The sequence below is a fragment of the Grampus griseus genome (genome assembly GCF_964374135.1).
Source record: "Grampus griseus genome assembly, chromosome: X".
In the NCBI taxonomy this organism is placed as follows: Eukaryota; Metazoa; Chordata; class Mammalia; order Artiodactyla; family Delphinidae; genus Grampus; species Grampus griseus.
The window spans coordinates 114,789,008-114,802,637 of NC_138999.1; positions in this window are offsets into that span (position 1 = coordinate 114,789,008).

A 13,630-nucleotide genomic window follows, 5' to 3' on the forward strand; every position below is an offset into this window, starting at 1 on the left:
AACAAAATGCATGACAACACCATGGAGTTTGGGTGGGGTTCATTCCAATCTCTAACTTCAGGGTTAGGCATGTCATACAGATGTGGCCAATAAAATGATGATTGGTTGAGTGAGGAGTATATGACCAAAGAGGAACCCATAACAAACCAGCAAGCACCAACCCTGAAACTTTAGCTGGAAGTATTATGGTATAGGCATTTTTTTCCACTGGGGTTGCTAAGCAGCAGGTTGCAAGCCTTGAGATTCCAAGGCTTAATATAACAGTGGGATGGCCTATCTGAAATGAATCCAGAACAGAAGGAAGCAGAGATGATAGACGGACAGAGGTTTATTTTGGATTTAAGATCCTGGATCCACCCATACCTGAAGTTAGCCTATCTCTGAAATTTGCAATATGTGTATTAATTAAGTTCCTTTTTAAAAGTATGAATACAATAATGCAAAATGGGAGTGTAAATGGAGTTAAAGAACCTTCAGATTATAACGTTATTGGTAAAGTAGAAAAGAAATAATTTGTATTAGGCTGCAATAAGTCAAGGATGCACGTGCAACCTCTAAGGCAACCACTAAAAGAATGACAAAAGAATGTACAAGTGGGGACTTCCCTGGTGCTCCAGTGGTTAACAATCCACCTGCTAATGCAGGGGACAAGTGTTCGACCCCTGGTCCAGGAAGATCCCACATGCTGCAGAGCCCACGAGCCACAACTACTGAGTCCGCGTGCCACAACTACTGAACTCCGTATGCCTAGAGCCCGTGTTCCGCAATGAGAAGCCACTGCAATGAGAAGCCCACACACCACAACAAAGAGTAGCCCCCCACTCGCCACAACTAGAGAAAGCCTGTGCACAAGCAACAAAGACCCAATGCAGCCAAAAATAAATAAATAAATGAACAAATTTATAAAAAAATAAAGTATAGAATGTGATGATCATATATATATATCATTGTAGAATGATACCAAGATCAAGATAATTAACACATCCCTTCACTTTACATAGTTATCACAGTTACCTTTTTTGTGTGTGTGGTGAGAATGCTCTCAGCATCTTTCAAGTGTACAATACTGTATTATTAACTATAGTAACCATGCTCTATATTAGATCCCCAGAACATATTCTTCTTATAACTGAAAATATGTACCCTTTGACTTGTATCACCTCATTTTCCCCTCCTGCAAAGCTTTGTCAACCACCATTCTGTTTGTTTTCTGTTTCTTTGAAATCAGATTTTTAAAAAAGATTCCGACATATATACACTACCGAATGTAAAATAGTTGGCTGGTGGAAACCAGCAGCATAGCACAGGGAGAGCGGCTCAGTGCTTTGCGCTGACCTAGAGGGGTGGGATAGGGAGGATGGGAGGGAGGCTCAAGAGGGAGGATATGGGGACATGTGTATGCATGTGGCTGATTCACTTTGTTGTACAACAGAAACTAACATAGTATTGTGAAGCAATTATACTCCAATAAAGATCTATTAAAAAAAAGATCCATATGCAAGTGATACCATGTAATATTTGTCTTTCTCTGTCTGGCTTATTTCACTTAGCATAATGCCCTCCAGATTCATACATGTTGTTGAAAATGGCAGGATTTCCTTCTTTTTATAGCTAAATGATATTCCATTTCAATGAATATCCAATGAATGGATAAGGAAAATGTGACATTTTGTTTATCCATTCACTGATGAAGGACATTCAGGTTGTTTCCTTATCTTGGCTATTGTGAGTAATGCTTCAATGAACATGGGGTTGTAGCTATCTCTTGGAGACTGATTTCAATTCCTTTGACCCAACGCAGCCAAAAAAAAAAAAGAATGTACAAGCAACAAGCTAATAGAAGAGAAAATCTGAATAACAACAACAAAGATTAACGTAAAAGAAAGCAAAAAAGGAAAGAGAAGGGAACATAAAACAGCTGAATCAAACAGAAGAAAAACAGCGGGAGGTAAAAATCCAAACATACTTCTAATTTCATTAAAGTTGAGTGGACCAGTGATGAAAATGTTCAAAAATTGATTCTGGTAATGGTTGCACAACTCTATGAGTATACTAAAAGCCATTGAATTGTACAGTTTAAATGGGTGAATTGTGTAGTATGTGAATTATATCTCAATAATTTTTAAAAAGTGAATGGACTAAATATACCAATCAAAAGGTCAAAATTGTCAGACTGGATAAAAATAAAACTCAACTACATACAGCTTACAAAAGATACACCTTAAATATAAGTTGAAAGTTAAAGAATGAAAAAAGATATATCCTGCAATCACTAACCACTAGAAAGCTGATGGAGCTGTACTAATACCAGCTGTACTAATACCAGTACATGATCAGAGATAGAGAAGAATATTTTGTAAAAATAAAAGAATCAAATGACTAGGAGAATATTACAAATTCTAAAGCCATATGCACCCATAATAGATAAAAAGCAAAAACTGTTCGAGCTGAAAGGTAAAATAGACAAATCCACAGCCACAGTAAGAACAATCTGATAGATGGAGAGCAAATCTTTAAAAATACAACATTCATTCATGATTAGGAAAAAACCACTCATAGCACATTAGTAATAGAAAGGAACTCTTTTAATCATATAAAGTGTATCTACAAAAAAAACACCCCAGATCAAACATCATGCTTAATGATGAATTATTGAAAATTTTCTCCCTGAGGTCAGGAGTGAGACAAGGAAGTCTGTTATCACAACTTCTATTCAACAAAGCTTGGAGTCCAGTGGCAATAACACAGGAAAAAGCAATAAAGAGTATATGGTAGGAAAGGAAGAAAGAAAACTGTCATTATTTACAACAACATGAGTTGCACTAAAAAAAAAAAAAAAAAACAACTCCAAAAGAATCTGCAGAAAATCTATTAGAATTAATAAGCAAATTTAGTAAAGCTACTTGATAGTTTATATCTAAAAAATCAAGAGTATTTCTATATAATAGCATCAAGTAAATATGAAATGAAATTTTTAAAGATACCGTTTACAGTAGTATCAACAACATCAAACAACTAGGAATAAATCTAACAAAAGATGCCCAAGAGCTTTAAACTGAAAACTAAATAATATTGAGAAAATTTTTTAAAAAGACAAAAAATAGAGTGATACACCTTGTTTATGGATTACACAACTCAATATGGTAAAGATGTCAGTTCTCCCCAAATTGATCCATAAACTCAATGTAATCAAAATCCCAACAGGTTGCTTTTATTCCACTAAGAAATTGACACGTTGATTATAATATTTATATGGAAAAGCAAAGGGTCAGGAATAGTCCAGACACATTGTGGATCTACATGAGAATGATACACCAACAAAACTTCTACAAGAAAGTAAAGAAGAATATTTTTATGACCTTGGCAAAATTAGTGATTTCTTGAAGAAGACCAAAGGCATTAACCATAAAATAAACAATGTGGAAAGGAATAGATGTGCCTCTGTTCCCATAAAACTTTACAGACACCGAACTTTGACTTTCATGTTATTCTTTAGAAATCATTATTAATGTATAAAATTAAATTTACAGATTATTTTATAAAATAAATTTCACAAAAATGTTTACCAAGTAAAGTTTTACAAAATATTTTTTAAAAAGGAAAAAGTTCATAAACTGGACTACATTAAATTTAAGAGATTCTGTTGATTAAGAGAGTAAAAAGCAAAGCACAAAGTGGGAAATGATATTTGTATATTATATAACTGACAAAGGGCTTGCTTTTATCCAAAATATATAAAGAATTCGTACAAATAATTATGAAGGCGGCAGAAAAATGGAGAAAAGACTTGAAGAGGTGTTTCTCTTTTAGCACTGCTTTAGCTACATCCCACAGATTTTGATACATTGTATTTTTCATTGTAATTCATTTAAAATATCTTCTAATTTACCTTCAGATTTTCTCTGACTCATGGATCATAGGGAAATCTGTTGCTGAATTTCTAAGAGCTTGGAAGTTTTTCTTTTGTTGTTGTTATCTTGGTTTCTAGTTTTATTCCGTTATGGTCAGAGAAATTTTCAATTCTATCAAATTTGTATTGTTTTATCACCTAGAATATAGTCTAGCAGGCTCACCTTACAAGAAATACTAAAGGAAGTTCTTCGGACTGAAAGCAAGTGACCCCAGAAGGTAATCTGAATCTACATGAAAAAAAAAAAAAGAGCCCTAGTAAAGGTAATTAAGTAACTATAAAAGACAGTACAAATCCATATTTCATCTCCTTTCTTCTCTTCATTAATTTAAAGAGCAACTGTATTAAGCAATATGTGTATGATTGTATTGTTGTGCCTGTAACATGTAAAAACGTAATACATTTGACAATAACAGCACAAAGGAGGTGGGCGGAGGCAAGTTGTATTGGGGTTAGGAAATGATACCAGGTGGTTACTCAAATCCACAGCACAGATGAAGAGGACTAGAAACAGCAAATAAGAAGGTAAATGTAACAAACTCTATAAATATATACTTTGTCTCTTTTCTTTTTAAAATATTAATTAATTAATTAATTAATTTGGCTGTGCCTGGTCTTAGTTGCCACATGTTGGATCTTCTTTTAGGATCTTTTTTTAGTTGCATCATGCAGGCTCTTAGCTGCGGCATGTGGGATCTAGTTCCCTGACCAGGGATCAAACCCGGGACCCCTGCATTGGGAGCGCAGAGTCTTAACCACTGGACCACCAGGGTAGTCCCTGTCTCTTTTCTTTTCTCAGCTTCTATACTACACATAAAATTATATAAAGTAATAATTGTAACATTGCATGTTTGGGTTTGTAACATATATAGATGTGATATGTATAACAATAATAGCACAAAATGGGGAAGAAGGAACGGAGCCATATAGGAGTATAATACTTCTATATGTTGCTGGAGTTAAGTTAGTATAAATGTAAAGTAGATTCTGGTAAGTTCAGATGTATATGAGAAGCCCTAGAGCAACCACTAAGAAAGCAACTTTAAAAGCAGAATAAAAAAATCATTAAAAGTATGAAATTGTTACACTAGGAAATACTTAATGCAAAAGAAAGCAGTAAGGAAGAATAGAGGAGTATAAAAGGCATGAGGTTACAGTTGACCCTTGAACAACATGGGGCGTCAACTCCCCCACCTCTGCGGTCGAAAATCCGAGTATAATTTATAGTCAGCCCTCCATATGTGCAGTTCCTCTGTATCCACAGTTCTGCATCGGCGGATTCAACCAACCAGGGATTGTGTAGTACTGTAGTATATGCATTTATTGAAAACAAATCCATGTATAAGTGGACACACACAGTTCAAACCCATGTTGTTCAAAGGTCAAACGTATATAGTAAACAAAACCGGAAATATCAATGAAAGTCCAACTATATCAATAATAAAATCAAAAGTGAATGGATTAAACAAGCCAATCAAAAGGCAGAGAACGTCAGTCTTGAGAAAAGAAAACAAGATCCTACTATATGCTGTCTACTAGAGGAGTCACACTTTGGATTTAACGATGCAAATACGAAAAAAGTCAAAGGATGGAAAAAGATACATCATGCAAGTAGCAACCATAAGAAAGCTGGAGTGGCTATACTAATATCAGACAAAGTAGACACCAAGACAAAATCATCACTAGACACAAAGAAGGACATTTTATATTGATAAAAGAGTCACTCCATCAAGATCATATATGAAGGGTTTCCCTGGTGGCACAGTGGTTAAGAATCCGCCTGCCAATGCAGGGGACATGGGTTCAAGCCCTGGTCCTGGAAGATCCCACATGCTGCGGAACAACTAAGCCTGTGCCCCACAACTACTGAGCCTGCGCTCTAGAGGCTGTGAGCCACAACTACTGAAGCCCGCATGCCTAGAGCCTGTGCTCCGCAACAGGAGAAGCCACTGCAAAGAGATGCCCGCGCACTGCAATGAAGAGTAGCCCCTGCTCGCCGCAACTAGAGAAAGCCCGTGCGCAGCAACAAAGACCCAACGAAGCCAAAGATAAAATTTTAAAAAAATAATATATGAAGTATAAACATATACACTTACTACAGAGTCCCAAAATACATGAAGCAAAAACTGCCATAAGTGAAACAAGAAATTAGACAATTCAACAATAATAATTGAAGATTTCAATACTTCACTTCTGATAATGGATAGAAAAACCATGCAGAAGATGAAAAGGAAATAGTCTTTTTTTCTTCCAGTTTTATTGAGATATAATTGACATTTCTCACTGTATAAGTTTAAAGTGTACAGCATAATGATTTGACTTACATACGTCATGAAATGATGACCACAGTAAGTTTAGTGAACATCCATCGTCTCATAGAGATACAAGAATTAAGGAAATAGAAAAACAATGCTTTTTCCTTGTGATCAGAACTCTTAGGATTTACTCTCTCAACAGCTTTCATATATAACATATAGCAATGTTAATTCTATTGATCATGTTGTACATTACATCACTAGTACTTGTTTATCTTATAACTGCAAGTTTGTACCTTTTGACCACCTTCATCCAATTCCTCTTCCCCCTACCCCTTGTCTCGGGTAACCACAAATCTGATCTCTTTTTCTATGAGTTTGTTTGTTTTTGAAGTATAATTGACCTACAACACTATGCTAGTTCTTGCTACACAACCTACTGATTTGATATTTCTATACATTTCAAAATGATCAGCATGATAAGTCAAGTTATCATCTGTCACCATACAAAGGTATGGCATTATTATTGCATATATTCCCCACACTGTACATTTCATCCCTGTGACTCATTTATTTTGCAACTGGAAGTTTGTACCTCTCAATCTCCCTCACCTATTTCTCTCCTCCCCCCACCCCCATCTCCTCTGGAAACCACCTGTTTGTCCTCTGCATCCGTATCTCTATTTCTCTTTTGTTATGTTTGTTCATTGGTTTTGTTTTTTAGATTCCACATATAAGTGAAATCATACAGTATTTGTCTTTCTCTGACTTATTTGATTTAGCATAATACCTTCTAAGTCCCTTCATGTTGTCACAAATGGCAAGATTTCATTCTTTTTTATGGCTGAGTAGTATTCCATTGTATATATCTTCTTTATCCATTCATCTATTGATGGGCACTTAGGTTGCTTCTATATCTTGGCTATCGTAAATAATGCTGCAGTAAACATAGGAGTGCATATAGGAAATAGAAGTGTTAAATAACACTATAAACCAACTAGAACTAATAGATATATATGTATTGCTATATACAGATATATATGTATATCTATCTATCTATCTATCTATCTCCACAAAATAAAAGCAGAATATACATTCTTCTCAAGTGCACATGGGACATTTTTCAGGATAGATTATATATTAGGCAATATCATAAGCCTCAATACATTTAAAAGAATTGAAACCATACAATGTTATCTGATGACAGTGGAGTAAAATTAGAAATTAATAACATAAAAATACTGGGAAACTCACAAACATGTGGAAATTAAACAACATATTCCTAAATAAACAATGAGCCAAAGAAATCACAAGAGTGATTACAGAATATTTTGAGATAAATGAAACTGTAGGCACAACAAACAAAATTTATGGGATCCAACTAAAGTAGTGTTTACAGGGAAATGTATAGCTGTAAACACCTACATTAAAAAAGAAGAAAGATTCAAATCAATAACCTACCTTTCCACCTTAAGAAACTTAAGACAACCAAAAGAACTAAACCCAAACCAATTAGAAGGAAATAATAAAGATTAGAGTAGAAATTAATAAAGTAGAGAATAGGAAAAGAATAGAGAAAATTAATGAAACAAAAAGTTGGTTCTTTGAAAAGTTCAAGAAAATTGAAAAAACATTTAACTAGATTAACCAGGAAAAAAAAGAGAAGACTCAATTTACTAAAAACAGGAATGAAATAGAGGACATTACTACCAACCTTGCAGAAATAAAAAGGATTATAAATGTATACTATGAACAACTATGTAACAAATTAGTTAACAGACAAAATGAACAAATTGCTAGAGAGACACAAACTACCATACCTGACAGAAAAGGAAATAGAAAATTATGAATAGAACTATAATAAGCAGAGAGACTGAATTAGTAATTTTAAAACTACCCACAAGGAAAAAAACAAAACAAAACAAAACTAAGGATTTAAAGACTTTACTGATGAATTCTACCAAATATTTAAAGAAGAACTAATAGCACTTTTTCATAAACTCTTCTAAAAACTAGAAGAGGAGAGAACACTTCCTAACTCATTTTATGAGGCCAGTATTACTTTGCCACCAAAATCAGACAAAAACATAGCAAGTAAAGAAAGCTAAAGACCAATATATCTTATGAAAACAGAAACAAAAATCCTCAACCAAATACTGGCAAACTGAATCCAGCAACACATAAAATTAATTATACACCATGACCAAGTGGGATTCATCCCAGGATTCCAAGGATGTTTTAACAACCAAAAATCAATTAATGTAATGCACCATATAAATAGAATAAAGGACAAAGCTCACATGATCATCTCAATAGATGCAGAAAAAGTATTTGACGAAATTCACCATCCCTTAATGATAAAAATGCTCCATAAACTAAGAATTGAAGGAAACTTTCTCAACCTGATGAAGGACGTCTTTGAAAAAACCCACAACTAACATTGTATTTAATGGTGAAAGTTTTTCCCTAAGATCAGGAGTGAAACATGGATGTCTGCTCTAGTCACTTGTATTCAACATTTTTTATTGAAATATTTTTGACATATAACATTGTGTGAATTTAAGGTATACAACATTTTGTTTTGGTACATTTATATATTGTAATATGATTCTCGTTGTAGGGATAGTTAGCACCTCCATCACATCATATAATTATCATTTCTTTTTTTGTGGTGGGAATAATTAAGATCTAGTCTCTTTGCAAGTCTGATAATCATAATACAATATTGTTGTCTATATTCACTACACTGTGTATTAGATTTGCAGGATTTATTTACCTACTAGTTGCAAGTTTTTATCCCTAAACAACGTCTCTTCTATTCAACATTGTACTGGTGGTTCTAACTAGGGCTTTGGCAAGGAAAAAAAAAGGCATCCAGATTGGAAATGAAAAAGTAAATAATATTATCTCTATTTGCAGATAACATGATCCTGTATATAGCAAATCCTAAGGAATACACTAAAAACCTACTAGATATAATAAATGAGTTCAGCAAGGTCATGGACACAGGACCAAAATACAAAAATCACTTGTATTTCTATACACTAGCAATGAACAAATTGAAAATGAAATTAAGAAAATGATTCCAGCAGATGCAAACTATTATATATAGAATGGATAAGCAACAAGGTCCTACTGTATAGCACAGGGAAATATATTCAATATCCTGTGATAAACCATAATAAAAAATATAAAGAAGAATATATATATACGTATGACCGAATCACTTTGCTGTACAGCAGAAATTAACACAACATTGTAAATCAACTATATTTCAATTTAAAAAAATGATTCCATTTACAATGGTATCAAGGAGAAATAGGAATAAATTTACTTAGGAATAAATTTAACAAAAGATGTGCTGACTTGTACACTGAAAACTACAAAATACTGATGAAAGAAATTAAAAACCTAAAATATTAAAAATCATCCCTAAAAATCTGCTTAATGAAATATTTAAATAAATTTGAACACTTTCAAAAAAAATCATCCCACATTCATGATTGGAAGACTTAATATTGCAAAGATGGCAATACTTTCCAAACTGACCTACAGATTCAATTCAATCCTTTATCAAGAACCCAGCTGGTTTTGTTGCAGAATTTGATAAGCTGATCCTAAAATTCATCTGTAACTTCAAAGGACCCAGAATAGCCAAAACGACCTTGCAAAGGAAGAACAAATTTGGAGGATTCACATTTCCTAATTTCAAAACTTTCTGCAAAGCTATAATAATCAAGACAGTGTGATCAATGGAAGAGCACTGAAAGTCCAGAAATAAACTGTTACATTTATGGTCAACTGATTGTCAACAAGGGTGCCAAGACCATTCAATCGGGAAAGAATGGTGTTTTCAACAAATGGTGCTGGGACAACTGGATATCCATGTGCAAAAGGATAAAGTTGAAACCCTACCTCCCACCATATGCAAAAATTAACTAAAAATTGATCAAAGACTTAAATGTAAGAGCTAAAATATCTTCTCAACAAAAGTGTTGAGCACAGATTACGTAGATTTTACTAAGTAGAAACATCAGATTTCTAGACTTGCAGGGATTAGTTTCCAGCTCTCCAAAAATGTACATTCATTCACTTTGTTATCTTCAAGATACCTTTGTTAGACTAGCTGTTTGCAATCAGGTCCTTTGCACCTATAAATTCATTGTATAGGCTTATCCATGCTTAAAATGCCCATAATTTTTACTCATCATAAAGGATTCTGGATGTCATCAAAACTTAACCCTTTTTTTCTCAGGAAAAGTGTTCTCGGGGAAAAAAAGTACAGAGGTGACTTGAAATTGTGAAATCAAAATTGGATTCCAAATAAGTTAGAGTTTTCATAAGAAATTGAGGAAGCACTGTTTAATTTGACTGCCCTTTACTGGGTGACATTTTATTTTGAGTTCTAAAGCCATCTGATTTCCAAAATTTACATTGGCACTGTCTACTGAATATGCAGAACGATGAGCAAAGTTGATAAGATATCAACAATCTTTAGTTTTATATTTTTTGCAGCTTCACTATGATCTTAAAAGAAATCAAGAAGATGATTTGAAATTCTCCTTTTAAAATCAAAGTATCTAAAAGCTAGGAGGAACATTTTTCAGTTGCCATGATTTGACACATCATTTGATTTACTGTAGAAAGCATGATTCTTGGTAAGATCTGACAAAATCAACTCCATACTGCTAGGGGCCAACCCATCTTGTACCAAAATTTCCCCTTTTGTTCACCCACAGGACATTTTAGTTGCTATCTTGGAATGAGGAAACGTAACTTTATTCAAAGAGCAATGAAGAGAAAGATAGAATAATGCATGTTTGTTGGTATGGTGTATCTAGGGTAAATCAGTGGCCACCAATTTCAGCTGAACATTAATGTCTTTCTGGAAGACCCAAAGCATCTAATTGATTTATAAGCACTTATCTGTCTTATACTTCACTTGTGATATTCAATCTCCATATATGCTTACACATCCTGTTCTCTGCCATGCCCAGTCCCAAATTCTTTTCAGTTTATTACGCAGTTATGTTCTGTTTTGGTTGTTTACCTCCCTAAGCCAGTTGTGTGTGCCCTTCTACCTGTCATCAAAATAACATAGTCATTTATTTAGTTTTCTTTTTGGGTGATTTCTGGGTCAAGCTGGAGTTGGTATTGTGATTGTATTCATTTTCTTTATCTGACCACTCAGAGCACAATGCTCATAATGTTAAAAATTAAAGTACCACTATCTCCATACAAATTGCAACAGTTAATCCACAGGCAAAGTCAAAGACAGAATGTTACAAATCATGACTGAAATACATGTAAATTACAAACAAAGTTGCATTCCTCTGAGTGATACAACAATGAATGATGGGCTATTGTGAACAGCGGATCATGGCTGCCAACATCAGTGGTCAGGGTTAAAGACAGCAACGGTGACTACGGATAGATAATCGATGCCATTGGACACTGAAAATAGCATTGCTTTCAGCCCCTGCTTTTGGAGCCACAGTATGGGTTTGGTACCTTTCCCTCAAACATGAGCAACCATTGCTGAAAATTGATTTTTTGCATACTGGGGAAGAGTTTCCTGGGATGCAGGACTTTCAGTGCTAAAACTGGGACAGTACCAAGGAAATCAGGATAATTGGTCCCCCTATTATGTCTTTGGTAGCCTTCCAGAACACTGGAAGGGCTGTTTCTGTCAGTTTTGTCCAGCTTTTTTTTTTTTTTTTTGCGGTACGCGGGCCTCTCACTGCCGTGGCCTCTCCCGTTGCGCAGCACAGGCTCTGGACACACAGGCTCAGCAGCCATGGCTCACGGGCTCAGCCGCTCCGCGGCAAGTGGGATCTTCCCACACCGGGGCACGAACCCGTGTCCCCTGCATCGGCAGGCGGACTCTCAACCGCTGCGCCACCAGGGAAGCCCCTGTCCAGCTTTATAGTTGCTTTTTGGGGGAGAAGATGTGTTAACTTTCTTAATTTATCATGCTGGAAATAAATCTCTCATACTATGTATACTACATATTATTTTTAGTGTGCCTCTCTTTTACTAAACTGTAAACTCCATGACAATGGGGATTTTTGCTTGTTTTGACCACTGCTGTATCTCTGGTGCTTCGCACATCATTCATAGGCACTCAATAAATTTTTTTTTCTTTTTTCAATAAATATTTTTTGATGAATAAATGAATTAATGACACCTGCAGGAGTGCTGGAGATTAAATTGGAAGAGGGAAAATTAAATCAGATAGCCGAGTCAGTAAACTGGTAGAGTGGTCCAGGTAGGAGATGGTAGAGACAGTGGAGATAATGAATAGTAGGCTGATTTTAGAGATAATTAGGAGTCAAAATTGCCACGATTACTGATAGAGTACAGATGAGTGGGGGGAGTGAAATAGAGGGTGGTGTCAAGGATGACTCCTTGATCTATGGCCTAAAGAACTGGGTGGATAGAGGTGCCAGTCAGTGAGTTAGCAAACAGTGGACCAGGTTTATAGGGAGAAGATCACCAGTTCTGTTTCAGACATACTGAGTTTGAGATGCTTTTGAGGTGACTAAGCAATTTCAAATAGGCAGTTGGATATATGGCCCTAGAATTCAGAGGAGAAATGTTGACTAGAGAGCTAAATGAATGTTTTGTCAGTCCCAGTGGGTGGTAAATAAAGTGGTGGGTGTGAATGATTACCAAGGAAGAGAGAGAACAGGGTCTAAGATCAAGCTGCAATTGTACTCTGCATGTGCTTAAGTTTTTCCTTGGATTAAAGAAAGGAAATCACTTGATTGTCAACTGGAGCCTAAGTTAGGATTTCAAATCATAAACGTTTTAATGATTTTGCAATGCAACAATTAGAAGAAGTTTCCAGGTTTTCTCCTACTTTTCTTTTAGGTCCCATTTTTAGAGACGAGGCATGTTCATGGCATACTTGGTATCCATTGGTTGTGCTTTTTTTAAATTTTTGTGAAGGTTGTGACTTTAAGTATTTCTCATGTCCTCTTGTGTTTTCAGCACTGTGCTAGGTGCTACGGAGAATATAAGAGATACCTACCTTGTTGACTCCTGAGGAGTCTTCTAACTATTGGTAGGAAGAATTGCATATTAAAATTGGAAGAGATCTTAAAGATAATCTAGTCTGATTTCATCATGTTTTTTAGAACCTGAAAGTGTGTCCCAGAAAGATGAAGTGACATTTCAAGTTCAACATGAAGCGATAGAGATCTGATTAGAAGCCAGGGCTCCTGATTTCTGTCTAATCAAGTTCACTACTGTTTTTCACTAAATCACTCATTCATTTAACAAACACCGAGTGTCTAAATGTTCTAGGCACTTGTGGTAAATTATGCTACTTTTTCTTTTTTCTCCCGCTGCGGAGCACAGGCTCCAGATGCGCAGGCTCAGCGGCCATGGCTCACGGGCCCAGCCGCTCCGCGGCATGTGGGATCTTCCCGGACCGGGGCACGAACCCGTGTCCCCTGCATCG